Consider the following 27,918-nt stretch of genomic DNA (forward strand, 5'->3'; position numbering starts at 1 on the left):
GCTCTGTGAGGCTGGAGGCAACGATGACAAAGATAAAAACAACAAGGGACTAAACCAGATGACCACCTCCAGATTTCTGCACTGATTTTAATTCACATTTTGCTGCCTCACAATGCTGCTGTTCACCGCTCGTGGTTAGCTTTTTTCATATGTGAGCAGTTAGGGGGTTCGTGAGTTTTCCCCTGGGCCCCAGATCCGGGAAAACAAGACTGCACTTTCAGCTTTTGACTATCCAGAATGACATTTAGGCCAATTGAAAATTACCCCCTGAACCAGTGATTCATTCTGAAATAAGGTTACAGCTTCAGCTACATTCCTCAGTTTTTCCCTCCTCTAGTTCACGCTGCTGACAGTGCTTACGTACTTCCTGTGAGAGATGAGGGACTCATGGATATAAACCCAGGGCCGTTTATAGCTTTGTGGGGACCCTATGCAAGATGCTGTTAGAGGGCCCTTAGTTTGCAAAACTACAATGGAGAGATTCATAAGCCCTTAGACCATCCACACCGAAGTAACGGCACCAAGTGACAACCCCTTTCCCTGAGAACCTAAAAAGAGATGCTGATTTATTTCCAAATGACAGCATTTTTCCGCCCAGTTTCGAACTGGGGACCTTTCGCGTGTTAGGCAAACGTGATGACCACTACACTACAGAAACCTGCACAAATCAGCGCCTTCCCCTTGACGATGAAATGCCAGCGTTACTACACCAATTACACAAACAAACAGCTGAGGCCAAGTCTTTAATCTAAATCAGAGGTAGCACTAACCAAATACACAGGTCCGGCTTGTGTAGAGCCGACAGCAAATCTGTTTCTGCCCAGGTTCCAACTGGGGATCTTTTGCATGTAAGGCGAACGTGATGGCCACTACACTACAGAAACCTGAGCACAAGCTGCTCTGCCCCTTCTGTCAGGTTTAAGCCACCTAGAACATGATTAAACAGGGAAGAAAGGGTTAGCGCTCATTTTTACTTGCAAGGAGAACAGACAGAGATATGTTCAGTTACATTCTCTAACTGCTCTGAAGTATCTCTTCCGTTCTCCCCTCTTTATTTCCTTAGGGTGGTCCCTAGTTAGTATGATCTCAAGTCCTGTAAGAAAAACACAAGTTTCTGCATTCCTGCAGGGTTGGTAAAAGTACAAAAGATACTCATTAGAAGTCTTGAAGTAAAGTATTAGCTGATGTCTGATCTCTCTGCCTTTGTTAAGAAACACAGAAAGTTCTGTTTCTGCCCAGTTTCAAACTGGGGACCTTTCACATGTGAGGCGAACGTGATGACCACTACACTACAGAAACCTGCACAGACCAACCCCTTCCCCTTGATGATGAAATGCCATCGCTAATACGAAAATTGAAGCAACTGAGAATGCAAGCCAGGAACCAAAAACATCGCGAAAGCCAATTCTGTAATTGAATTAAGAGGTATGCAGTAATTAAAAAGAAATGTTGCTCTGTTTGCAGCTGACAGCAAACATGTTTCCGCCCAGTTTCGAACTGGGGACCTTTCGCGTGTTAGGCGAACGTGATGACCACTACACTACGGAAACCTGAATGCAAGCTGCTCCGCCCCTTCCAATCTAATGATTTCTGACGTGAACAGGTACTTTCATAAAAGCTGCATTTGCTCTTCCAGTTGCATCACCGAAATTTGGTCTTCCTAAGAATAGATGCAGATACTGGCAGGTATACTCACGAGAAGTCTTGAAGTGAAGCATCAGCTGACCTCTGACCTCTCTGCCTTTGTTGAAAAAGAATTACAGAAAATACTGTTCCTGCCCAGTTTCGAACTGGGGACCTTTCACGTGTGAGGCGAACGTGATGACCACTACACTACAGAAACCTGTACAGGACACCCTCTTCCCCTTGATGATGAAATGCCACCGTTACTACTGTTGTGATGGCCTCCCACGTGCTCTGAAAAGAACAATAGAGAGGCCTACATCCTGAAGCCTGGGCCAGAGTTGTCTGCCTGTTTGGAAATGGCGCCATGACCCCAGGATCCACCCCTACACTACAGAAACCTGCACAGGACACCCTCTTCCCCTTGATGATTAAATGCCATTGTTAATACGAAAATTGAAGCAATTGAGAATGCAAGGCAGGAACCAAAAACATCTGTTTCCAGCTGACAGCAAACATGTTTCCGCCCAGTTTCAAACTGGGGACCTTTCGCGTGTGAGGCGAATGTGATGACTACTACACTACAGAAACCTGCACAGGCTAGCCCCTTCCCCTTGATGATGAAATGCCATCGTTAATACGAAAATTTAAGCAACTGAGAATGCAAGGCAGGAACCAAAAACATTTGTTTCCAGCTGACAGCAAACATGTTTCCGCCCAGTTTCGAACTGGGGACCTTTTGGGAGTTAGGCGAACGTGATGACCACTACACTACGGAAACCCGCACAGGTCACCTCCTTCCGCTTATCAAGAAATGCCATCATTACCACTGTTGCGATAGCCTCCCACGTGCTCTGAAAATAACAATCGAGAATCCTACATCCTGAAGCCTGGGCCAGAGTTGTCTACCTGTTTGAAAATGGCGCCATGACCCCAGGATCCACCCCTAGGGTGTGGTTCTCAGTTTGAACAGGAGGGCATTTGCCAAACGCCAGCGCCCTCAGCAGGGATCCCCGATGACGTCACACAGGTAATAAAGACGCTTCATGGCTCTTGATCTTCGCTTTTTCCCAGTGCCCCAGTTGTGGTAGAGAGCTGTCCCAGCTTTCGAGTAGCAGCAGCGGTGTCCCTGAAACCAGAACAATTGCAGTGGTATCAGATGTCGGAAGAGGCCGTCCCACAAGTGTCTCTGGCTTTACATCCTAAATATCAGGTTAAAGAATTGGGTGGGATGGTAAAACTAGCATTAGCACAGGATGATTGGGTTATCACGGACATTCGCGGAGTACTTTATTCGGCTAGAGCCAACATATACTCAATTCAAGTAGAAGCCGTAGATAGCTCAGTTCTGGAGGAGGCCCAGGTCTCCCGGTTTCACGGTAGAGAAAAAACAGATCACCCTGAGGCTGCGTCTATCATTGACTCTCTACCAGAGTCCCTATGGGCGCAGGGCCCGACAGAAGTGGGACTGGTGCAATGTGAACCATTAACTTTTGAGGTGAACACCTCTGATCCAGTGTGGATCAATCAGTACCCCCACAAGCCCCAAGCAGAGGAGGGCATCGCAGACACCATTCAGGGCCTCATATCACAGGGCGTATGATCTCTGACCTCTCTGCCGTTGTTGAAAAAGAATAACTGAAAACACAGTTTCTGCCCAGTTTCAAACTGGGGATCTTTCGCCTGTAATGCAAACGTGATGACCGATACACTACGGAAAGCTGCACTGGACACTCCCTTCCCCTTGACGATGAAATGCCATCGTTACTTCGCTTACTTGCTGACAATGCAAGGGAAGAACCAAAAACATCGCTAAAGGCAATTCTTTAATCGAATTAAGAGGTATGCATTAACTGGAAAAAAGACGCTGATTTATTTCCAGCTGACAGCAAAGATGCTACCGCCCAGTTTCGAACTGGGGACCTTTCGCGTGTTAGGCAAACGTGATGACCACTACACTACGGAAACCTGAATGCAAGCTGCTCCGCCCCTTCCAATCTAATGATTTCTGACGTGAACAGGTACTTTCATAAAAGCTGCATTTGCTCTTCCAGTTGCATCACCGAAATTTGGTCTTCCTAAGAATAGATGCAGATACTGGCAGGTATGGCTAGTTATTTTACTTCCTAACATTCATCGTTATTGGGTGCGGTAAGCGTGTTGCGTCATTTCCGGTCACTGGCGGTTGTGCTCTCTATTGTGCTTGTGTTGTTTCCACTGTTCTTCTGCTATTATTTCCTAATTCACTCGAGTAATCAGGCAGAAAATTATTTTCACACCAACACTAGGTTTTAGAAGTCAATATCTCCCCTTTCTCCAAAGTTTATAACCGTTTCTGTTCCTCCGCTAATCAAACTACCCGATTAGCAATGTCCTCTAGCTCTCTGTCTCCACTCTCTGTTCCTCCTTCTCCTCCTCCTCTCCTCTCCTGTTCTCTGTGCCTCATGTGTAGTTATTCTTCTGCCTCCTTTTATGATAGCACCTCTTGTCATAGATGTAGGATGATGGTAGAAATGGAGGCGAAGATTAATGAGTTAGAATCCCGGCTCCGCACTTTAGCTAGCCCAACTTATGCTAGTGTAGTTAGCCCCCCCCCTGTAGCCGGTGCGGACCAACCTAGACGAGCTCATACGGCAGCTAAGATAGTTTCCTCCCCCCCAGTGGCTCCCGAGCAGCCGGGATCTAGTCAGGGCGGCTGGGTGACTGTCCGAGACAAGAGGCATAGTCGTAGGCAGCAGCCCCCGGTTCACCATCGACCAGTTCACGTTTCCAACAGGTTCTCCCCTCTCAGCGACACACCCGCTGAAAAGCCGACTCTAGTGATTGGTGATTCTATTCTGAGAAACGTGAAGTTAGCGACACCGGCGGCCATAGTGAAGTGTATCCCGGGGGCCAGAGCAGGCGACATCCAGTCTTATCTGAAACTGCTGGCTAAGGGTAAACGTAAATATGCTAATATTGTAGTTCACGTCGGCAGTAACGACACCCGACTTCGCCAGTCGGAAGTCACAAAAATGAATGTGGAATCGGTGTGTACTTTTGCTAAAACGATGTCGGACACTGTAGTTTTCTCCGGCCCCCTCCCCAATCGGACCAGTGATGACATGTACAGCCGCATGTCGTCATTTAACCGCTGGCTGTCGAGGTGGTGTCCCGAAAACAACGTGGGCTACATAGATAACTGGAAGTCTTTCTGGGGGAGACCTGGTCTAATTAGGAGAGATGGTGTCCATCCCACCGTGGACGGGGCCGCTCTCATTTCTAGAAATATGGGTGGTTTTCTTAGAAATCCAAAACCCTGACAATCCCGGGTCTAGACCAGGAGGCAGAGCCGCAGTTTAACACGCTCCTCTGCGCCTCAGTCAGAGCGGTCATCTGCCGAGAATAGAATAGAGTCTCTGTCTATGTTTAGGTCTATAGAAACCGTGTCTGTCCCCCGACGACCTAAATTTAGAAAAGTTAATAAACTCAAATTAAACAAAAGAGGAGCTAAAAACAAAAACCTAACTGTAATTAAAACAGCCACAAACTTAGTCTCAAATAACACTGCGATCAAATGTGGACTGTTGAACATTCGATCATTATCATCAAAATCTCTACTAGTAAATGATCTCATAGCTGATCACCATATTGATTTATTTTGTATAACTGAAACGTGGCTGCAGCAGGATGAGTATGTTAGCATTAATGAAGCTACACCCCCAACTCATGTTAACTTTCATATCCCTCGTACCACAGGTCGAGGAGGTGGGGTGGCTGCAATATTTCAGTCAAGCCTATTAATCAACCCCAGACCAAAATCTGGCTGCAGGTCTTTTGAAAGCCTCACTCTTAGTCTCTCCCACTCGGACTGGAAAGGTGAAAAACCAGTTCTGTTAGTTACAGTATACCGTCCACCTGGTCCGTACTCAGAATTCCTATCAGAGTTTTCTGAGTTTATATCAGAGTTAGTACTTAGTACAGATAAAATCATTATTCTGGGAGATTTCAATATACATGTTGATGTAGAAAGCGACAGCCTTAGTTCTGGGTTTCTTTCCCTACTAGACTCAATTGGCTTTTCCCAGCACGTGAATGAACCCACTCACTTTTACAATCATATCCTTGATCTTGTTCTAACTTATGGCATTGAAATTGACAAGCTAACAATTCTTCCCCAAAATTCTCTCCTGTCTGACCATTACCTTATTACATTTGAGTTTACTTTAATGGGCTCCACAGCATTGAGGAATAAATTCAGCTATAGAAGATGTTTATCTGAAGCTGCTGTGGCTAAATTTAAAGAGAACATTTGGTCATCATTCCCAACAATGCCATATCTAAATCTAAATTTAAATGAGGATTTCTCCCATACGCAGGTTGATGACCTTGTGACTAGCACTATGGCCACACTGCGTTTGAATCTTGATAATGCCGCCCCTCTCAAAAAGAAAGTATTCAATCTGAGGAGGATGGCTCCCTGGTATAGTTACCAAATCCGTACCTTGAAGCAGACATCAAGGAAATTAGAAAGAAACTGGCGTTCCAGTAAGTCAGAAGAATCTCACAGAGCCTGGAAAGACAGCCTAAAAACGTATAAAAAAGCTCTCCGCAGTGCTAGAAGTTCATATTACTCAGCACTCATAGAAGAAAACAAGAACAACCCCAGGTTTCTCTTCAGCACTGTAGCCAGGCTGACAGAGAGCCATAGCTCAGTTGAACCAGTGATCCCCTTAGCTCTAAGCAGTAATGATTTTATTAGTTTTTTTTTCAGACAAAATTCTCACGATCAGAGAAAGAATTTATCAGCTCTTGCCTACGTTAGATAAAAATCCCCTTCTGAAGACGGCAACTGCTGAATCAGCTGCGGCGCCTCTTTTACATCTGGAATCATTCTCACCTCTAAATCTCTCAGAGCTAGCTTCTATAGTTTCATCATCCAGACCGTCAACCTGTCTATTAGACCCAGTACCAACTAGCCTCTTTAAAGAGATCTTTTATGTAATTGAGCCGTTTATTCTAGATTTGGTTAATCTGACTTTATTTCTGGGTTATGTACCTCAGGCACTTAAGACTGCGGTCATCAAACCCCAGCTTAAAAAGCCTAATCTTGATCCAGATGTTTTGGCAAACTATAGACCCATATCGAACCTTCCATTTATTTCTAAAATCATTGAGAAAGCTGTAGCAAAACAACTACACGAGCATCTGGATGGGAACAGTTTGTTTGAAGAGTTTCAGTCAGGATTTAGAGCCCATCATAGCACAGAAACAGCGCTGGTTAAAGTCTCCAATGACATTCTAATGGCCTCAGACAATGGATCAGCCTCCATACTTCGCCTTCTAGATCTTAGTGCTGCATTCGACACCGTAGATCATAATATTTTACTACAGAGACTGGAACATGAAATTGGAATTAAAGGAACTGCACTAAAGTGGTTCAAATCCTACTTATCAGATAGACATCAGTTTGTTCATGTAAACAACAGCTCCTCCTCATGTACTGTAGTCAGTCATGGAGTCCCGCAGGGTTCGGTACTTGGACCAATCCTCTTTACGCTTTATCTGCTTCCTCTAGGCAACATTATCAGGAAACACAGCATCAATTTCCACTGCTACGCAGACGATACTCAGCTGTACCTATCAATGAAGCCAAATGAAGTCAGTCAGATAGTCAGACTGCAGGCATGTCTTGATGACATAAAAGTCTGGATGACTGGAAATTTTTTACTTCTCAACTCTGACAAAACAGAAGTTATTGTACTCGGTCCTAAGCACCTCAGAAAAATACTATCTAATCATCTCATCAGTTTGGACGGCATTACTTTGGCCTCCAGCTCCACTGTAAGAAACCTTGGAGTAATTTTTGACCAGGACATGTCCTTTGTCCCTCACATAAAACAAGTTAGTCGGGCAGCTTTCTTCCACCTGAGAAACATTAGGAAAATCAGAAACATCCTCTCTCAGGATGATGCAGAAAAACTAGTCCATGCATTTGTAACTTCTAGGCTGGACTACTGTAACTCATTACTATCTGCATGTCCAAACAAATCTCTAAAAGGCCTTCAGTTAATTCAGAACGCTGCTGCACGAATATTAACAGGAACTAGGAAAAGAGATCACATCTCTCCCGTGTTAGCTGCTCTTCATTGGCTGCCAGTAAAATATAGAGTAGAATTCAAAATCCTTCTTTTAACGTATAAAGCTCTTAATGGCCAAGCTCCATCGTATCTCAGAGAGGTCATAGTTCCTTACTGTCCTAGCAGGCCACTCCGCTCTCTAGATGGAGGTTTACTTGTGGTTCCTAGAGTCTCCAAGAGTAAATCTGGAGGCAGATCGTTCAGTTATCAGGCTCCTCTTCTATGGAACCAACTCCCAGCATCGGTCCGGGGGGCGGACTCTTTAGTAACTTTCAAGACCAGGCTTAAAACTTTCCTGTATGACAGAGCGTACAGTTAAAAAGTCCTCTACTCTCTCTCTCTCTCTCTCTCTCTCTCTCTCTCGCTCTCTGTCTCTCCCTGTCACCCTCTCTCCCTCTTTCTCTCTAACTCCCTCCTTGCATGCGCTGATAAAAACCATCCTTATTAAAAAAAAAACAAAAAAAACAAAACAGTTTCACCCAGTTCTAAGCATTTATACTGCATTTACTAACCATGTTCTGCCAAAGTCTCTGTCTCTCCCAGTTCCTCTCCTCTCTCTCCCTGTCCTCATCCTGCAGGTGGTGACTCATCTCCATCCCATGTTCCTGCAACACCTGCTGGTCCCATATAGCATGAATTCTGTATTACAGCTCAACTCCATGAACTTCATGCAACAACATGTTCCTGCCTACACCCCCCCCCTCCAATGCCTGCCTGCCTGTCTCTCTCTCTCTCTCTCTCAACCCAACCGGTCAAGGCAGATGGCCGCCCCCCCTGAGCCTGGTTCTGCTCGAGGTTTCTGCCTCTTAAAGGAAGTTTTTCCTTTCCACTGTTGCCAAGTGCTTGCTCATCGGGGGATCTGTTGGGTCTCTTTAAATAAATTTATAAAGAGTTTGGTCTAGACCTGCTCTATATGTAAAGTGCCTTGATGTAACTTTGTTATGATTTGGCGCTATACAAATAAATCTGATTTGATTTGATTTGATTTGATATACTCACGAGAAGTCTTGAAGTGAAGCATCAGCTGACCTCTGACCTCTCTGCCATTGTTGAAAAAGAATTACAGAAAATACTGTTCCTGCCCAGTTTCGAACTGGGGACCTTTCGCGTGTGAGGCGAACGTGATGACCACTACACTACAGAAACCTGTACAGGACACCCTCTTCCCCTTGTTGATGAAATGCCATCGTTACTACTGTTGTGATGGCCTCCCACGTGCTCTGAAAAGAACAATAGAGAGGCCGACATCCTGAAGCCTGGGCCAGAGTTGTCTGCCTGTTTGGAAATGGCGCCATGACCCCAGGATCCACCCCTAGGGAGTGGTTCTGAGTTTGAAGAGGAGGGCATTTGCTAGACACCAGCGCCCTCAGCAGGGATCCCCGATGACGTCACACAGGTAATAAAGACGCTCCATGGCTCTTGATCTTCGCTTTTTCCCAGTGCCCCAGTTGTGGGAGAGAACTGTCCCAGCTTTTGTCTGGACCTCTCCAATGATATTTTAATTGCTTCTGACAATGGATCAGCCTCCATACTTCTCATTTTGGATCTTAGTGCTGCTTTCGACACCATGCACCATGCACTAAGGTGGTTCAAATCCTATTTATCAGATAGACATCAGTTAGTTCATGTTAACAACAGCTCCTCCTCATGCGCTGCAGTCTGTTATGGAGTCCCACAGGGTTCGCTACTTGGACCAATCCTCTTTATGCTTCATCTACTTCCTCTCGGCAACATTATCAGGACATCAGACATTTCTTGAACACATACAAGTCTGGATGACCCATCATTTTTTACTCCTTAATTCTGACAAAACTGAAGTTGTTGTACTCGGCCCGAAGCACCTCAGAGAAATGCAATCTAATCATAATCAGTCTGGATGGCATTACGTTGGTGTCCAGCTCCACTGTAAGAAATCTCGGAGTAACCTTTGACCAGGACATGTCCTTTGTCCCTGACATAAAAGAAGTCAGTAGGGCAGCTTTGTTCCCCCTGAGAAAAATTAAGTAAATCAGAGACATCCTCTCTCAGGATGATGCAGAAAAACTCGTCCATGTATTTGTAACTTCTAGGCTGGACTACTGTAACTCGTTACTATCTAGATGTCCAAACAAATCTCTGAAAGGCCTTCAGTTGATTCAGAACGCTACAGCAAGAAAATTAACAGTCACTAGGAAATGAGATCACATCTCTCCCGTGTTAGCTGCTTTTCATTGGCTGCCAGTAAAATATAGAGTAGAATTTAAAATCCTTCCGTTAACATATAAAGCTCTTAATGGCTGAGCTCCATCACGTCTCAGAGAGCTCATAGTTCCTTACTGTCTTAGTAGGCCACTCCACTCTCTAGGTGGAGGTTAACTTGTGGTTCCTAGAGTCTTCAAGAAGAAATCTGGAGGCGGCTCTTTCAGTTAACAGGCTCCTCTTCCATGGAACCAACTTCCAGTATCGTTTTGGGGGGCGGACTCTTACGCAAATTTCAAGATCAGGCTGAAAACTTTCTTATATGACAGAGCTTATAGTTAAAAAGTTAAAGTCCTCTACTCTTTAGCTATGCTACTATAGGCCTAGGCTGCTGGGGGAAGGACTGAGCTTCTCTCTCTCTCTCTCTCTCTCTCTCCCTGTTTCTCCCAGTTCTAAGCATTTGTACTGCATTTACTAACCATGTTTTCCCGAAGTCTGTCTCTCCCAGCTCCCCTCCTCACTCCCTGTCCTCATCCTGCAAGTGGTGACTCATCGCCATACCATGTTCCTGCAAGGCCTAGACCTCTAGACCTGCTCTTCATGTAAAGTACCTTTATGTCACTTTGTTATGATTTGGCGCAATACAAAGACCTGCCCCTCATGTAATTTTACTACGAAAATTGAAGCAGCTGAGAATGCAAGGCAAGAACCAAAAACATCGCTAAAGCCAATTTTTCTAATTGAATTAAGAGGTATGCCTTAACTAAAAAGAGATGCTGATTTATTTCCAATTGACAGCAAACATGTTTCCACCCAGTTTCGAACTGGGGACCTTTTGCGTGTTAAGCGAACGTGATGACCACTACACTACGGAAACCTGCACGGGTCACCGCCTTCCCCTTGACAATGAAATGCCAGCGTTACTACAGCAATTACACAAACAAACAGCTGAAGCCAATTCTCTAATCAAAATCAGAGGTAGCAGTAACCAAACACACAGGTCCGGCTTGTGTAGAGCCGACAGCAAACCTGTTTCTGCCCAGGTTCGAACTGGGGATCTTTCGCGTGTAAGGCGAACGTGATGACCACTACACTACAGAAACCTGAGCACAAGCTGCTCTGCCCCTTCTGTCAGGTTTAAACCACCTAGAACATGATGAAACAGGGAAGAAAGACAAAGGACAACAGCGCTCATTTTTACTTGTAAGGAGAACAGACAGAGATATGTTCAGTTACATTCTCTAACTGCTCTGACGTATCTCTTCCGTTCTCCCCTCTTTATTTCCTTAGGGTGGTCCCTAGTTTGTATGATCTCAAGTCCTGTAAGAAAAACACAAGTTTCTGCATTCCTGCAGGGTTAGTAAAAGTACAAAAGATACTCATGAGAAGTCTTGAAGTAAAGTATCAGCTGATCTCTCTACCTTTGTAAAGAAACACATAAAGTTCTGTTTCTGCCCAGTTTCGAACTGTGGACCTTTCGCTTGTGAGGCTAACGTGATGACCACAACACTACAGAAACCTGCACAGGCGAGGCCCTTCCCCTTGATGATGAAATGCCATCGCTAATACGAAAATTGAAGCAACTGAGAATTCAAGGCAGGAACCAAAAACATCGCGAAAGCCAATTCTCTAATTGAATTAAGAGGTATGCAGTAACTAAAAAGAAATGCTGTTCTGTTTCCAGCTGACAGCAAACATGTTTCCGCCCAGTTTCGAACTGGGGACCTTTCGCGTGTTAGGCAAACGTGATGACCACTACACTACGGAAACCCACACAGGTCACCTCCCTCCGCTTATCAAGAAATGCCATCATTACTACTGTTGCGATCGCCTGCCACGTGCTTTGAAAAGAACAATCGAGAGGCCTACATCCTGAAGCCTGGGCCAGAGTTGTCTGCCTGTTTGGAAATGGCGCCATGACCCCAGGATCCACCCCTAGGGTATGGTTCTGAGTTTGAAGAGGAGGGCATTTGCTAGACGCCAGCGCCCTCATCAGGGTTCCCCAATGACGTCACACAGGTAATAAAGAAGCTCTCTTGCATTTTTTCCATATTAAGAGCCAACAGCAAATCTGTTTCTGCCCAGGTTTGAACTGGGGACCTCTCGCGTGTGAGGCGAACGTGATGACCACTACACTACAGAAACCCGCACAGGTCACCTCCTTCCGCTTATCAAGAAATGCCATCATTAACACTGTTGCGATAATTGCAGTGGTATCAGATGTCGGAAGAGGCCGTCCCACAAGTGTCTCTGTCTTTACATCCTAAACATCAGGCTAAAGAATTGGGTGGGATGGTAAAACTAGCATTAGCACAGGATGATTGGGTTATCACGGACATTCGCGGAGTACTTTATTCGGCTAGAGCCAACATATACTCAATTCAAGTAGAAGCCGTAGATAGCTCAGTTCTGGAGGAGGCCCAGGTCTCCCGGTTTCACGGTAGAGAAAAAACAGATCACCCTGAGGCTGCGTCTATCATTGACTCTCTACCAGAGTCCCTATGGGCGCAGGGCCCGACAGAAGTGGGACTGGTGCAATGTGAACCATTAACTTTTGAAGTGAACACCTCTGATCCAGTGTGGATCAATCAGTACCCCCACAAGCCCCAAGCAGAGGAGGGCATCGCAGACACCATTCAGGGCCTCATATCACAGGGCGTATGATCTCTGACCTCTCTGCCGTTGTTGAAAAAGAATAACTGAAAACACAGTTTCTGCCCAGTTTCAAACTGGGGATCTTTCGCCTGTAATGCAAACGTGATGACCGATACACTACGGAAAGCTGCACTGGACACTCCCTTCCCCTTGACGATGAAATGCCATCGTTACTTCGCTTACTTGCTGACAATGCAAGGGAAGAACCAAAAACATCGCTAAAGGCAATTCTTTAATCGAATTAAGAGGTATGCATTAACTGGAAAAAAGACGCTGATCTATTTCCAGCTGACAGCAAAGATGTTTCCGCCCAGTTTCGAACTGGGGACCTTTCGCGTGTTAGGCGAACGTGATGACCACTACACTACGGAAACCTGAATGCAAGCTGCTCCGCCCCTTCCAATCTAATTTTTTCTGACGTGAACAGGTACTTTCATAAAAGCTGCATTTGCTCTTCCAGTTGCATCACCGAAATTTGGTCTTCCTAAGAATAGATGCAGATACTGGCAGGTATACTCACGAGAAGTCTTGAAGTGAAGCATCAGCTGACCTCTGACCTCTCTGCCTTTGTTGAAAAAGAATTACAGAAAACACTGTTCCTGCCCAGTTTCGAACTGGGGACCTTTCGCGTGTGAGGCGAACGTGATGACCACTACACTACAGAAACCTGTACAGGGCACTCTCTTCCCCTTGATGATGAAATGCCACCGTTACTACTGTTGCGATCGCCTCCCACGTGCTCTGAAAAGAACAATAGAGTGGCCTACATCTTGAAGCCTGGGCCAGAGTTGTCTGCCTGTTTGGAAATGGCGCCATGACCCCAGGATCCACCCCTAGGGAGTGGTTCTGAGTTTGAAGAGGAGGGCATTTGCTAGACACCAGCGCCCTCAGCAGGGATCCCCGATGACGTCACACAGGTAATAAAGACGCTCCATGGCTCTTGATCTTCGCTTTTTCCCAGTGCCCCGGTTGTGGGAGAGAGCTGTCCCAGCTTTTGTCTGGACCTCTCCAATGATATTCTAATTGCTTCAGACAATGGATCAGCCTCCATACTTCTCCTTTTGGATCTTAGTGCTGCTTTCGACACCATAGATCACAATATTTTACTAGAGACTGGAACATGAAATTGGGATTAAAGGAACTGCAATAAGGTGGTTCAAATCCTATTTATCAGATAGACATCAGTTTGTTCATGTTCACAACAGCTCCTCCTCATGCACTGCAGTAAGTTATGGAGTCCCACAGGTTTGGGTACTTGGACCAATCGTCTTTACGCTTCATCTAGGCACCAAATGCCATCTTTACTACCGCAATTACACAATGAATTGACCAAACAAACAGCTGAAGCCAACATTTTCTATTCTAATTCAGAGGTAGCAATTACCAAATACACAGGTCATACTCTGTTGCATTTTTTCCATATTAAGAGCCAACAGCAAATCTGTTTCTACCCAGTTTCAAACTGGGGATCTTTCGCGTGTAATGCAAACGTGATGACCGATACACTACGGAAACCCGCACAGGTCACCTCCTTCCGCTTATCAAGAAATGCCATCATTAACACTGTTGCGATAGCCTCCCACGTGCTCTGAAAATAACAATCGAGAATCCTACATCCTGAAGCCTGGGCCAGAGTTGTCTACCTGTTTGAAAATGGCGCCATGACCCCAGGATCCACTCCTAGGGTATGGTTTTGAGTTTGAACAGGAGGGCATTTGCCAAACGCCTGCGCCCTCAGCAGGGATCCCCGATGACGTCACACAGGTAATAAAGACGCTTCATGGCTCTTGACTTTCGCTTTATCCCAGTGCCCCAGTTGTGGTAGAGAGCTGTCCCAGCTTTCGAGTAGCAGCAGCGGTGTCCCTGACACCAGAACAATTGCAGTGGTATCAGATGTCGGAAGAGGCCGTCCCACAAGTGTCTCTGGCTTTACATCTTAAACATCAGGTTAAAGAATTGGGTGGGATGGTAAAACTAGCATTAGCACAGGATGATTGGGTTATCACGGACATTCGCGGAGTACTTTATTCGGCTAGAGCCAACATATACTCAATTCAAGTAGAAGCCGTAGATAGCTCAGTTCTGGAGGAGGCCCAGGTCTCCCGGTTTCACGGTAGAGAAAAAACAGATCACCCTGAGGCTGCGTCTATCATTGACTCTCTACCAGAGTCCCTATGGGCGCAGGGCCCGACAGAAGTGGGACTGGTGCAATGTGAACCATTAACTTTTGAAGTGAACACCTCTGATCCAGTGTGGATCAATCAGTACCCCCACAAGCCCCAAGCAGAGGAGGGCATCGCAGACACCATTCAGGGCCTCATATCACAGGGCGTATGATCTCTGACCTCTCTGCCGTTGTTGAAAAAGAATCACTGAAAACACAGTTTCTGCCCAGTTTCAAACTGGGGATCTTTCGCCTGTAATGCAAACGTTATGACCACTACACTACAGAAACCCGCACAGGACACCCTCTTCCCCTTGATGATGAAATGCCACCGTTACTACTGTTGTGATGGCCTCCCACGTGCTCTGAAAAGAACAATAGAGAGGCCTACATCCTGAAGCCTGGGCCAGAGTTGTCTGCCTGTTTGGAAATGGCGCCATGACCCCAGGATCCACCCCTACACTACAGAAACCTGCACAGGACACCCTCTTCCCCTTGATGATTAAATGCCATCGTTAATACGAAAATTGAAGCAATTGAGAATGCAAGGCACTGGACACTCCCTTCCCCTTGACGATGAAATGCCATCGTTACTTCGCTTACTTGCTGACAATGCAAGGGAAGAACCAAAAACATCGCTAAAGGCAATTCTTTAATCGAATTAAGAGGTATGCATTAACTGGAAAAAAGACGCTGATCTATTTCCAGCTGACAGCAAAGATGTTTCCGCCCAGTTTCGAGCTGGGGACCTTTCGCGTGTTAGGCGAACGTGATGACCACTACACTACGGAAACCTGAATGCAAACTGCTCCGCCCCTTCCAATCTAATTTTTTCTGACGTGAACAGGTACTTTCATAAAAGCTGCATTTGCTCTTCCAGTTGCATCACCGAAATTTGGTCTTCCTAAGAATAGATGCAGATACTGGCAGGTATACTCACGAGAAGTCTTGAAGTGAAGCATCAGCTGACCTCTGACCTCTCTGCCTTTGTTGAAAAAGAATTACAGAAAACACTGTTCCTGCCCAGTTTCGAACTGGGGACCTTTCGCGTGTGAGGCGAACGTGATGACCACTACACTACAGAAACCTGTACAGGGCACTCTCTTCCCCTTGATGATGAAATGCCACCGTTACTACTGTTGCGATCGCCTCCCACGTGCTCTGAAAAGAACAATAGAGTGGCCTACATCCTGGCGCCATGACCCCAGGATCCACCCCTAGGGAGTGGTTCTGAGTTTGAAGAGGAGGGCATTTGCTAGACACCAGCGCCCTCAGCAGGGATCCCCGATGACGTCACACAGGTAATAAAGACGCTCCATGGCTCTTGATCTTCGCTTTTTCCCAGTGCCCCGGTTGTGGGAGAGAGCTGTCCCAGCTTTTGTCTGGACCTCTCCAATGATATTCTAATTGCTTCAGACAATGGATCAGCCTCCATACTTCTCCTTTTGGATCTTAGTGCTGCTTTCGACACCATAGATCACAATATTTTACTAGAGACTGGAACATGAAATTGGGATTAAAGGAACTGCAATAAGGTGGTTCAAATCCTATTTATCAGATAGACATCAGTTTGTTCATGTTCACAACAGCTCCTCCTCATGCACTGCAGTAAGTTATGGAGTCCCACAGGTTTGGGTACTTGGACCAATCGTCTTTACGCTTCATCTAGGCACCAAATGCCATCTTTACTACCGCAATTACACAATGAATTGACCAAACAAACAGCTGAAGCCAACATTTTCTATTCTAATTCAGAGGTAGCAATTACCAAATACACAGGTCATACTCTGTTGCATTTTTTCCATATTAAGAGCCAACAGCAAATCTGTTTCTACCCAGTTTCAAACTGGGGATCTTTCGCGTGTAATGCAAACGTGATGACCACTACACTACGGAAACCCGCACAGGTCACCTCCTTCCGCTTATCAAGAAATGCCATCATTAACACTGTTGCGATAGCCTCCCACGTGCTCTGAAAATAACAATCGAGAATCCTACATCCTGAAGCCTGGGCCAGAGTTGTCTACCTGTTTGAAAATGGCGCCATGACCCCAGGATCCACTCCTAGGGTATGGTTTTGAGTTTGAACAGGAGGGCATTTGCCAAACGCCTGCGCCCTCAGCAGGGATCCCCGATGACGTCACACAGGTAATAAAGACGCTTCATGGCTCTTGACTTTCGCTTTATCCCAGTGCCCCAGTTGTGGTAGAGAGCTGTCCCAGCTTTCGAGTAGCAGCAGCGGTGTCCCTGACACCAGAACAATTGCAGTGGTATCAGATGTCGGAAGAGGCCGTCCCACAAGTGTCTCTGGCTTTACATCTTAAACATCAGGTTAAAGAATTGGGTGGGATGGTAAAACTAGCATTAGCACAGGATGATTGGGTTATCACGGACATTCGCGGAGTACTTTATTCGGCTAGAGCCAACATATACTCAATTCAAGTAGAAGCCGTAGATAGCTCAGTTCTGGAGGAGGCCCAGGTCTCCCGGTTTCACGGTAGAGAAAAAACAGATCACCCTGAGGCTGCGTCTATCATTGACTCTCTACCAGAGTCCCTATGGGCGCAGGGCCCGACAGAAGTGGGACTGGTGCAATGTGAACCATTAACTTTTGAAGTGAACACCTCTGATCCAGTGTGGATCAATCAGTACCCCCACAAGCCCCAAGCAGAGGAGGGCATCGCAGACACCATTCAGGGCCTCATATCACAGGGCGTATGATCTCTGACCTCTCTGCCGTTGTTGAAAAAGAATCACTGAAAACACAGTTTCTGCCCAGTTTCAAACTGGGGATCTTTCGCCTGTAATGCAAACGTTATGACCACTACACTACAGAAACCCGCACAGGACACCCTCTTCCCCTTGATGATGAAATGCCACCGTTACTACTGTTGTGATGGCCTCCCACGTGCTCTGAAAAGAACAATAGAGAGGCCTACATCCTGAAGCCTGGGCCAGAGTTGTCTGCCTGTTTGGAAATGGCGCCATGACCCCAGGATCCACCCCTACACTACAGAAACCTGCACAGGACACCCTCTTCCCCTTGATGATTAAATGCCATCGTTAATACGAAAATTGAAGCAATTGAGAATGCAAGGCACTGGACACTCCCTTCCCCTTGACGATGAAATGCCATCGTTACTTCGCTTACTTGCTGACAATGCAAGGGAAGAACCAAAAACATCGCTAAAGGCAATTCTTTAATCGAATTAAGAGGTATGCATTAACTGGAAAAAAGACGCTGATCTATTTCCAGCTGACAGCAAAGATGTTTCTGCCCAGTTTCGAACTGGGGACCTTTCGCGTGTTAGGCGAACGTGATGACCACTACACTACGGAAACCTGAATGCAAACTGCTCCGCCCCTTCCAATCTAATTTTTTCTGACGTGAACAGGTACTTTCATAAAAGCTGCATTTGCTCTTCCAGTTGCATCACCGAAATTTGGTCTTCCTAAGAATAGATGCAGATACTGGCAGGTATACTCACGAGAAGTCTTGAAGTGAAGCATCAGCTGACCTCTGACCTCTCTGCCTTTGTTGAAAAAGAATTACAGAAAACACTGTTCCTGCCCAGTTTCGAACTGGGGACCTTTCGCGTGTGAGGCGAACGTGATGACCACTACACTACAGAAACCTGTACAGGGCACTCTCTTCCCCTTGATGATGAAATGCCACCGTTACTACTGTTGCGATCGCCTCCCACGTGCTCTGAAAAGAACAATAGAGTGGCCTACATCCTGGCGCCATGACCCCAGGATCCACCCCTAGGGAGTGGTTCTGAGTTTGAAGAGGAGGGCATTTGCTAGACACCAGCGCCCTCAGCAGGGATCCCCGATGACGTCACACAGGTAATAAAGACGCTCCATGGCTCTTGATCTTCGCTTTTTCCCAGTGCCCCGGTTGTGGGAGAGAGCTGTCCCAGCTTTTGTCTGGACCTCTCCAATGATATTCTAATTGCTTCAGACAATGGATCAGCCTCCATACTTCTCCTTTTGGATCTTAGTGCTGCTTTCGACACCATAGATCACAATATTTTACTAGAGACTGGAACATGAAATTGGGATTAAAGGAACTGCAATAAGGTGGTTCAAATCCTATTTATCAGATAGACATCAGTTTGTTCATGTTCACAACAGCTCCTCCTCATGCACTGCAGTAAGTTATGGAGTCCCACAGGTTTGGGTACTTGGACCAATCGTCTTTACGCTTCATCTAGGCACCAAATGCCATCTTTACTACCGCAATTACACAATGAATTGACCAAACAAACAGCTGAAGCCAACATTTTCTATTCTAATTCAGAGGTAGCAATTACCAAATACACAGGTCATACTCTGTTGCATTTTTTCCATATTAAGAGCCAACAGCAAATCTGTTTCTACCCAGTTTCAAACTGGGGATCTTTCGCGTGTAATGCAAACGTGATGACCACTACACTACGGAAACCCGCACAGGTCACCTCCTTCCGCTTATCAAGAAATGCCATCATTAACACTGTTGCGATAGCCTCCCACGTGCTCTGAAAATAACAATCGAGAATCCTACATCCTGAAGCCTGGGCCAGAGTTGTCTACCTGTTTGAAAATGGCGCCATGACCCCAGGATCCACTCCTAGGGTATGGTTTTGAGTTTGAACAGGAGGGCATTTGCCAAACGCCTGCGCCCTCAGCAGGGATCCCCGATGACGTCACACAGGTAATAAAGACGCTTCATGGCTCTTGACTTTCGCTTTATCCCAGTGCCCCAGTTGTGGTAGAGAGCTGTCCCAGCTTTCGAGTAGCAGCAGCGGTGTCCCTGACACCAGAACAATTGCAGTGGTATCAGATGTCGGAAGAGGCCGTCCCACAAGTGTCTCTGGCTTTACATCTTAAACATCAGGTTAAAGAATTGGGTGGGATGGTAAAACTAGCATTAGCACAGGATGATTGGGTTATCACGGACATTCGCGGAGTACTTTATTCGGCTAGAGCCAACATATACTCAATTCAAGTAGAAGCCGTAGATAGCTCAGTTCTGGAGGAGGCCCAGGTCTCCCGGTTTCACGGTAGAGAAAAAACAGATCACCCTGAGGCTGCGTCTATCATTGACTCTCTACCAGAGTCCCTATGGGCGCAGGGCCCGACAGAAGTGGGACTGGTGCAATGTGAACCATTAACTTTTGAAGTGAACACCTCTGATCCAGTGTGGATCAATCAGTACCCCCACAAGCCCCAAGCAGAGGAGGGCATCGCAGACACCATTCAGGGCCTCATATCACAGGGCGTATGATCTCTGACCTCTCTGCCGTTGTTGAAAAAGAATCACTGAAAACACAGTTTCTGCCCAGTTTCAAACTGGGGATCTTTCGCCTGTAATGCAAACGTTATGACCACTACACTACAGAAACCCGCACAGGACACCCTCTTCCCCTTGATGATGAAATGCCACCGTTACTACTGTTGTGATGGCCTCCCACGTGCTCTGAAAAGAACAATAGAGAGGCCTACATCCTGAAGCCTGGGCCAGAGTTGTCTGCCTGTTTGGAAATGGCGCCATGACCCCAGGATCCACCCCTACACTACAGAAACCTGCACAGGACACCCTCTTCCCCTTGATGATTAAATGCCATCGTTAATACGAAAATTGAAGCAATTGAGAATGCAAGGCACTGGACACTCCCTTCCCCTTGACGATGAAATGCCATCGTTACTTCGCTTACTTGCTGACAATGCAAGGGAAGAACCAAAAACATCGCTAAAGGCAATTCTTTAATCGAATTAAGAGGTATGCATTAACTGGAAAAAAGACGCTGATCTATTTCCAGCTGACAGCAAAGATGTTGCCGCCCAGTTTCGAACTGGGGACCTTTCGCGTGTTAGGCGAACGTGATGACCACTACACTACGGAAACCTGAATGCAAACTGCTCCGCCCCTTCCAATCTAATTTTTTCTGACGTGAACAGGTACTTTCATAAAAGCTGCATTTGCTCTTCCAGTTGCATCACCGAAATTTGGTCTTCCTAAGAATAGATGCAGATACTGGCAGGTATACTCACGAGAAGTCTTGAAGTGAAGCATCAGCTGACCTCTGACCTCTCTGCCTTTGTTGAAAAAGAATTACAGAAAACACTGTTCCTGCCCAGTTTTCGAACTGGGGACCTTTCGCGTGTGAGGCGAACGTGATGACCACTACACTACAGAAACCTGTACAGGGCACTCTCTTCCCCTTGATGATGAAATGCCACCGTTACTACTGTTGCGATCGCCTCCCACGTGCTCTGAAAAGAACAATAGAGTGGCCTACATCCTGGCGCCATGACCCCAGGATCCACCCCTAGGGAGTGGTTCTGAGTTTGAAGAGGAGGGCATTTGCTAGACACCAGCGCCCTCAGCAGGGATCCCCGATGACGTCACACAGGTAATAAAGACGCTCCATGGCTCTTGATCTTCGCTTTTTCCCAGTGCCCCGGTTGTGGGAGAGAGCTGTCCCAGCTTTTGTCTGGACCTCTCCAATGATATTCTAATTGCTTCAGACAATGGATCAGCCTCCATACTTCTCCTTTTGGATCTTAGTGCTGCTTTCGACACCATAGATCACAATATTTTACTAGAGACTGGAACATGAAATTGGGATTAAAGGAACTGCAATAAGGTGGTTCAAATCCTATTTATCAGATAGACATCAGTTTGTTCATGTTCACAACAGCTCCTCCTCATGCACTGCAGTAAGTTATGGAGTCCCACAGGTTTGGGTACTTGGACCAATCGTCTTTACGCTTCATCTAGGCACCAAATGCCATCTTTACTACCGCAATTACACAATGAATTGACCAAACAAACAGCTGAAGCCAACATTTTCTATTCTAATTCAGAGGTAGCAATTACCAAATACACAGGTCATACTCTGTTGCATTTTTTCCATATTAAGAGCCAACAGCAAATCTGTTTCTACCCAGTTTCAAACTGGGGATCTTTCGCGTGTAATGCAAACGTGATGACCACTACACTACGGAAACCCGCACAGGTCACCTCCTTCCGCTTATCAAGAAATGCCATCATTAACACTGTTGCGATAGCCTCCCACGTGCTCTGAAAATAACAATCGAGAATCCTACATCCTGAAGCCTGGGCCAGAGTTGTCTACCTGTTTGAAAATGGCGCCATGACCCCAGGATCCACTCCTAGGGTATGGTTTTGAGTTTGAACAGGAGGGCATTTGCCAAACGCCTGCGCCCTCAGCAGGGATCCCCGATGACGTCACACAGGTAATAAAGACGCTTCATGGCTCTTGACTTTCGCTTTATCCCAGTGCCCCAGTTGTGGTAGAGAGCTGTCCCAGCTTTCGAGTAGCAGCAGCGGTGTCCCTGACACCAGAACAATTGCAGTGGTATCAGATGTCGGAAGAGGCCGTCCCACAAGTGTCTCTGGCTTTACATCTTAAACATCAGGTTAAAGAATTGGGTGGGATGGTAAAACTAGCATTAGCACAGGATGATTGGGTTATCACGGACATTCGCGGAGTACTTTATTCGGCTAGAGCCAACATATACTCAATTCAAGTAGAAGCCGTAGATAGCTCAGTTCTGGAGGAGGCCCAGGTCTCCCGGTTTCACGGTAGAGAAAAAACAGATCACCCTGAGGCTGCGTCTATCATTGACTCTCTACCAGAGTCCCTATGGGCGCAGGGCCCGACAGAAGTGGGACTGGTGCAATGTGAACCATTAACTTTTGAAGTGAACACCTCTGATCCAGTGTGGATCAATCAGTACCCCCACAAGCCCCAAGCAGAGGAGGGCATCGCAGACACCATTCAGGGCCTCATATCACAGGGCGTATGATCTCTGACCTCTCTGCCGTTGTTGAAAAAGAATCACTGAAAACACAGTTTCTGCCCAGTTTCAAACTGGGGATCTTTCGCCTGTAATGCAAACGTTATGACCACTACACTACAGAAACCCGCACAGGACACCCTCTTCCCCTTGATGATGAAATGCCACCGTTACTACTGTTGTGATGGCCTCCCACGTGCTCTGAAAAGAACAATAGAGAGGCCTACATCCTGAAGCCTGGGCCAGAGTTGTCTGCCTGTTTGGAAATGGCGCCATGACCCCAGGATCCACCCCTACACTACAGAAACCTGCACAGGACACCCTCTTCCCCTTGATGATTAAATGCCATCGTTAATACGAAAATTGAAGCAATTGAGAATGCAAGGCAGGAACCAAAAACATCTGTTTCCAGCTGACAGCAAACATGTTTCCGCCCAGTTTCGAACTGGGGACCTTTCGCGTGTTAGGCAAACGTGATGACCACTACACTACGGAAACCTGAATGCCAACTGCTCCGCCCCTTCCAATCTAATGATTTCTGACGTGAACAGGAACTTTCATAAAAGCTGCATTTGCTCTTCCAGTTGCATCACCGAAATTTGGTCTTCCTAAGAATAGATGCAGATACTGGCAGGTATACTCACGAGAAGTCTTGAAGTGAAGCATCAGCTGACCTCTGACCTCTCTGCCTTTGTTGAAAAAGAATTACAGAAAATGCTGTTCCTGCCCAGTTTCAAACTGGGGACTTTTCGCGTGTGAGGCGAACGTGATGACCACTACACTACAGAAACCTGTACAGGAGACCCTCTTCCCCTTGATGATGAAATGCCACCGTTACTACTGTTGTGATGGCCTCCCACGTGCTCTGAAAAGAACAATAGAGAGGCCTACATCCTGAAGCCTGGGCCAGAGTTGTCTGCCTGTTTGGAAATGGCGCCATGACCCCAGGATCCACCCCTACACTACAGAAACCTGCACAGGACACCCTCTTCCCCTTGATGATTAAATGCCATCGTTAATACGAAAATTGAAGCAATTGAGAATGCAAGGCAGGAACCAAAAACATCTGTTTCCAGCTGACAGCAAACATGTTTCCTCCCAGTTTCGAACTGGGGACCTTGCGCGTGTGAGGCGAATGTGATGACCACTACACTACAGAAACCTGCACAGGTCAGCCCCTTCCCCTTGATGATGAAATGCCATCATTAATACGAAAATTGAAGCAACTGAGAATGCAAGGCAGGAACCAAAAACATCTGTTTCCAGCTGACAGCAAACATGTTTCCGCCCAGTTTCGAACTGGGGACCTTTCGTGTGTTAGGCGAACGTGATGACCACTACACTACGGAAACCCGCACAGGTCACCTCCTTCCGCTTATCAAGAAATGCCATCATTACCACTGTTGCGATAGCCTCCCACGTGCTCTGAAAATAACAATCAAGAATCCTACATCCTGAAGCCTGGGCCAGAGTTGTCTGCCTGTTTGGAAATGGCGCCATGACCCCAGGATCCACCCCTAGGGTGTGGTTCTGAGTTTGAAGAGGAGGGCATTTGCAAGACACCAGCGCCCTCAGCAGGGATCCCCGATGACGTCACACAGGTAATAAAGACGCTCCATGGCTCTTGATCTTCGCTTTTTCCCAGTGCCCCGGGAGAGTTGTCCCAGCTTTTGTCTGGACCTCTCCAATGATATTCTAATTGCTTCAGACAATGGATCAGCCTCCATACTTCTCCTTTTGGATCTTAGTGCTGCTTTCGACACCATAGATCACAATATTTTACTACAGAGACTGGAACATGAAATTGGGATTAAAGGAACTGCAATAAGGTGGTTCAAATCCTATTTATCAGATAGACATCAGTTTGTTCATGTTCACAACAGCTCCTCCTCATGCACTGCAGTCAGTTATGGAGTCCCACAGGTTTGGGTACTTGGACCAATCGTCTTTACGCTTCATCTAGGCACCAAATGCCATCTTTACTACCGCAATTACACAATGAATTGACCAAACAAACAGCTGAAGCCAACATTTTCTATTCTAATTCAGAGGTAGCACTTACCAAATACACAGGTCATACTCGCTCCACGGCTCTCGATCTTCGCTGTTTCCCAGTGCCCCGGTTGTGGGAGAGAGCTGTTCCAGCTTTCGTCTGGAACTCTGATTGTTGCATCACCGAAATTTGCTCTTCCTACGAATAGACGCAGATACTGGCAGGTCTACTCACGAGAAGTCTTGAAGTGAAGCATCAGCTGATCTCTGACCTCTCTGCCGTTGTTGAAAAAGAATAACTGAAAAGACAGTTTCTGCCCAGTTTCGAACTGGGGACCTTTCGCGTGTGAGGCAAACGTGATGACCACTACACTACAGAAACCGGCCCCAGGCACGCCCTTCCCATTGACGATGAAATGCCATCGTTACTTCAAATATTGAAGTCGCTGAGAATGGAAGCAACGCATCAAAAACATTGCGAAAGCAAATTCTCTAATCGAATTAAGAGGTATGCCTTCACTTCGCTACTTGGACCAATCCTCTTTACGCTTCATCTGCTTCCTCTAGGCAACATTATCAGGACATCAGACATGTCTTGAACACATACAAGTCTGGATGACCCATAATTTTTTTACTCCTTAATTCTGACAAAACTGACATGCCATTGTTACTACAAACATTACAGAAAGCGAGAATGCAAGTGATGCACCAAAAGCATAGTTGAAGCCAATTCTCCAAACTAATTCTGAGGTAGGCCTGACCTAATACACACATCCTACTCTCCTGCATTAATTCCATAATCAGAGTCCACAACAAATCTGGGTAGTTTTCCAACCCAGCGCTGGTTAAATAGTGGACCGACTAAACGTTGGGTTAACTTCACCAAACAAACTGGGTCTGTTCATTCAACCCAGCAAGATGGGTTGTTAAAATATCCCTAATATGGGTTATATTGACTATAATACTGGATTAATTTCACCCCACTAATGGGATATTATTATTGTTTTTGTTGCTCCACCATATAATGTGAAAAATTATAAAAAAAAGTATAGATTTCTCTGGCACAACTGATGGTCATCAGTTTAACTACACATGATCATACTCACACCAGGTCTAGCATTTTCTTGTACATCTTATTGACTATTGGTGAGTCTTGAAGCAATAGCTCTCTGCATTTTGTTCTTAATTAAATATCTTCTCCCACTGGTATACACACACTGGTCTGGCACTGATGTGATAATAATGATTTATTAATTAACTTTCATTATTAATTCAAAACAAATAAACTTGACACATTCTGCTTTCAGAATTACTTTACATTTAATTGCAGTGTTATTTGAGACTGAATTTGCGGCTGTTAATAATACTCAGGTGGGGAAAGCTTTAAAAATATGATTTTGTTCCAACAATAATCACTTTATAATCAACTTAATTCATGTTTTTTCAATGAAAATTAAATGTAGAACTGACAGAATTCTATTCTACTTCTTTTAAATAAATCCTATATAGTTGTTCACGGTGCTGTCAATCATAAATTCTATACATAATCTACTTTTATTTCTGTTGTCTCTCCTAAATTGTGTTGGAAAGGGATGCAGCACAGAGACCCTCACTGTCATTTTATTATCATTTTGATTTCTGGTAGAAACCAAACTCGAACCGATGACCGGCTCTGCCTCTTTCTGGTGACAACGATTGTCAAGTGGAAGCTCTTTTACTCGTATGTTTTATCTTTTGTATCAGGTCATAAATCAACCAACCAAACCAACATTTGCTGGTCTGAAAGAAGGGACAGCCTGGTAATCTCCAACTAATCAGTGTCTCAGATGCACTTTCTCCTTTTGAACACTAGAGGATAGCAGCATACAACACAGTGACTGCATTATTGCACAGTTAGGCATTTTAGGCCATTGACTAAACTGTGTCCCAGCCCCACTCTAAAGGATCATGAGAAAATGTAAAGGCTTTTATTGAAAATCATTTTGGTACAAAGTTTTGCTATCACATTTTGTATTGTTTGAACTTTCACCTCAAGAAATCGACTTTTTTGTCCTGTTTACAAAGCACATTGACTATTATGTAGAAGTTAAGGGTGGAAATCTTTGACTTATTCACAGATATCTGAAATGTGAAACAATCCCCAAACATACACAAAAACGACTTTAATCCTACAAGTCCCAACTGACCAGCCGACATACAGCTCTATAAAGTAAAACTAGAGAATGCAGTCTAAAGTCATGCTAACAGCTCTGTGAGGCTGGAGGCAACGATGACAAAGATAAAAACAACAAGGGACTAAACCAGATGACCACCTCCAGATTTCTGCACTGATTTTAATTCACATTTTGCTGCCTCACAATGCTGCTGTTCACCGCTCGTGGTTAGCTTTTTTCATATGTGAGCAGTTAGGGGGTTCGTGAGTTTTCCCCTGGGCCCCAGATCCGGGAAAACAAGACTGCACTTTCAGCTTTTGACTATCCAGAAGGACATTTAGGCCAATTGAAAATTACCCCCTCAACCAGTGATTCATTCTGAAATAAGGTTACAGCTTCAGCTACATTCCTCAGTTTTTCCCTCCTCTAGTTCACGCTGCTGACAGTGCTTACGTACTTCCTGTGAGAGATTAGGGACTCATGGATATAAACCACAAGCAGAGGCTGACATTTTATTTTCTTACTAGGCTCATCTGCATGTTGGGATATGAAATATACATACTGTTTCAGATAAACATGTTGATGCCAGGGGGACCATAAATGAATACTGACAACCACTTTGAAGGGAGTTACCAGAGGTGGGCCATTATCAATAGTAACTGTAGCGTTAATGTTCAAAATTGTAATTAATGGTTAGTTAGTTAGTAAAAGTATCTCCAGTATGTTATATTGGAGAACTATGTGAGCCATTTTGACCACACGTGAGGCTGTTTTAAAAGCTGCTGCAGCTTTGTTTTTAGGCCCATTTGAAGTTCCCTGTTTCTGTGGTGCATTTAATGTGTTTTGATCATTTCTATCTGTCTACTAATGTCTTTAATGGAACTATATTCACTGTGGGCATGATGACTTTATAAAGACAGGAGAGCATCAGAAGCGTGTCAGCTTCTTCTCGGACTTACTCAATTAGATCAATTTTTCTGTCAAGTTGGATGGACATGCTGGTCTGTGACAGTGCTGGTCATGTTTTGAATTAACTCAAGCTTCACCTGCAAATGGCACACTTTGCTTTTACCAAATAACAGCAGGTATTTAACCAAGAGAACATTGTTTTTATGCAGCAGGACTGTTGCCCCAGAGCTGATAAGGTTGCTAGAATGGAAACTGAATAAATCATGCTTCTCACTCACTTGCTCTGCCAACCACCACTGTCAATTTACCCACAGAA

At 45.5% G+C, this 27,918-nt stretch overlaps 21 non-coding genes across 21 annotated transcripts; all 21 read right to left on the minus strand.

Annotated features, from left to right (window-relative positions):
• Positions 1-811: 811 nt before the first annotated feature.
• On the minus strand, positions 812-884 carry trnav-uac (transfer RNA valine (anticodon UAC)). Its single transcript has one exon. It is a non-coding gene; the product is annotated as a tRNA-Val (tRNA).
• Positions 885-1,226: 342 nt separating this feature from the next.
• trnav-cac (transfer RNA valine (anticodon CAC)) lies at positions 1,227-1,299 on the minus strand. The gene has a single exon. It is a non-coding gene; the product is annotated as a tRNA-Val (tRNA).
• Positions 1,300-1,477: 178 nt separating this feature from the next.
• Positions 1,478-1,550, minus strand: trnav-aac (transfer RNA valine (anticodon AAC)). The gene has a single exon. It is a non-coding gene; the product is annotated as a tRNA-Val (tRNA).
• A 220-nt stretch (positions 1,551-1,770) lies between these two features.
• On the minus strand, positions 1,771-1,843 carry trnav-cac (transfer RNA valine (anticodon CAC)). The gene has a single exon. It is a non-coding gene; the product is annotated as a tRNA-Val (tRNA).
• A 6,972-nt stretch (positions 1,844-8,815) lies between these two features.
• trnav-cac (transfer RNA valine (anticodon CAC)) lies at positions 8,816-8,888 on the minus strand. Its single transcript has one exon. It is a non-coding gene; the product is annotated as a tRNA-Val (tRNA).
• Positions 8,889-10,724: 1,836 nt separating this feature from the next.
• Positions 10,725-10,797, minus strand: trnav-aac (transfer RNA valine (anticodon AAC)). The gene has a single exon. It is a non-coding gene; the product is annotated as a tRNA-Val (tRNA).
• Positions 10,798-10,950: 153 nt separating this feature from the next.
• trnav-uac (transfer RNA valine (anticodon UAC)) lies at positions 10,951-11,023 on the minus strand. The gene has a single exon. It is a non-coding gene; the product is annotated as a tRNA-Val (tRNA).
• A 594-nt stretch (positions 11,024-11,617) lies between these two features.
• Positions 11,618-11,690, minus strand: trnav-aac (transfer RNA valine (anticodon AAC)). Its single transcript has one exon. It is a non-coding gene; the product is annotated as a tRNA-Val (tRNA).
• A 302-nt stretch (positions 11,691-11,992) lies between these two features.
• trnav-cac (transfer RNA valine (anticodon CAC)) lies at positions 11,993-12,065 on the minus strand. Its single transcript has one exon. It is a non-coding gene; the product is annotated as a tRNA-Val (tRNA).
• An 811-nt stretch (positions 12,066-12,876) lies between these two features.
• trnav-aac (transfer RNA valine (anticodon AAC)) lies at positions 12,877-12,949 on the minus strand. Its single transcript has one exon. It is a non-coding gene; the product is annotated as a tRNA-Val (tRNA).
• A 220-nt stretch (positions 12,950-13,169) lies between these two features.
• On the minus strand, positions 13,170-13,242 carry trnav-cac (transfer RNA valine (anticodon CAC)). Its single transcript has one exon. It is a non-coding gene; the product is annotated as a tRNA-Val (tRNA).
• Positions 13,243-15,460: 2,218 nt separating this feature from the next.
• On the minus strand, positions 15,461-15,533 carry trnav-aac (transfer RNA valine (anticodon AAC)). The gene has a single exon. It is a non-coding gene; the product is annotated as a tRNA-Val (tRNA).
• Positions 15,534-15,753: 220 nt separating this feature from the next.
• Positions 15,754-15,826, minus strand: trnav-cac (transfer RNA valine (anticodon CAC)). Its single transcript has one exon. It is a non-coding gene; the product is annotated as a tRNA-Val (tRNA).
• Positions 15,827-18,008: 2,182 nt separating this feature from the next.
• trnav-aac (transfer RNA valine (anticodon AAC)) lies at positions 18,009-18,081 on the minus strand. The gene has a single exon. It is a non-coding gene; the product is annotated as a tRNA-Val (tRNA).
• A 220-nt stretch (positions 18,082-18,301) lies between these two features.
• Positions 18,302-18,374, minus strand: trnav-cac (transfer RNA valine (anticodon CAC)). Its single transcript has one exon. It is a non-coding gene; the product is annotated as a tRNA-Val (tRNA).
• Positions 18,375-20,556: 2,182 nt separating this feature from the next.
• Positions 20,557-20,629, minus strand: trnav-aac (transfer RNA valine (anticodon AAC)). Its single transcript has one exon. It is a non-coding gene; the product is annotated as a tRNA-Val (tRNA).
• A 220-nt stretch (positions 20,630-20,849) lies between these two features.
• Positions 20,850-20,923, minus strand: trnav-cac (transfer RNA valine (anticodon CAC)). The gene has a single exon. It is a non-coding gene; the product is annotated as a tRNA-Val (tRNA).
• Positions 20,924-22,973: 2,050 nt separating this feature from the next.
• trnav-aac (transfer RNA valine (anticodon AAC)) lies at positions 22,974-23,046 on the minus strand. The gene has a single exon. It is a non-coding gene; the product is annotated as a tRNA-Val (tRNA).
• Positions 23,047-23,266: 220 nt separating this feature from the next.
• On the minus strand, positions 23,267-23,339 carry trnav-cac (transfer RNA valine (anticodon CAC)). The gene has a single exon. It is a non-coding gene; the product is annotated as a tRNA-Val (tRNA).
• Positions 23,340-23,827: 488 nt separating this feature from the next.
• trnav-aac (transfer RNA valine (anticodon AAC)) lies at positions 23,828-23,900 on the minus strand. The gene has a single exon. It is a non-coding gene; the product is annotated as a tRNA-Val (tRNA).
• Positions 23,901-24,849: 949 nt separating this feature from the next.
• On the minus strand, positions 24,850-24,922 carry trnav-cac (transfer RNA valine (anticodon CAC)). The gene has a single exon. It is a non-coding gene; the product is annotated as a tRNA-Val (tRNA).
• Between the last annotated feature and the right edge of the window lie 2,996 nt (positions 24,923-27,918).

The sequence above is a fragment of the Echeneis naucrates genome, chromosome 4 (genome assembly GCF_900963305.1).
Source record: "Echeneis naucrates chromosome 4, fEcheNa1.1, whole genome shotgun sequence".
NCBI lineage: Eukaryota > Metazoa > Chordata > Actinopteri > Carangiformes > Echeneidae > Echeneis > Echeneis naucrates.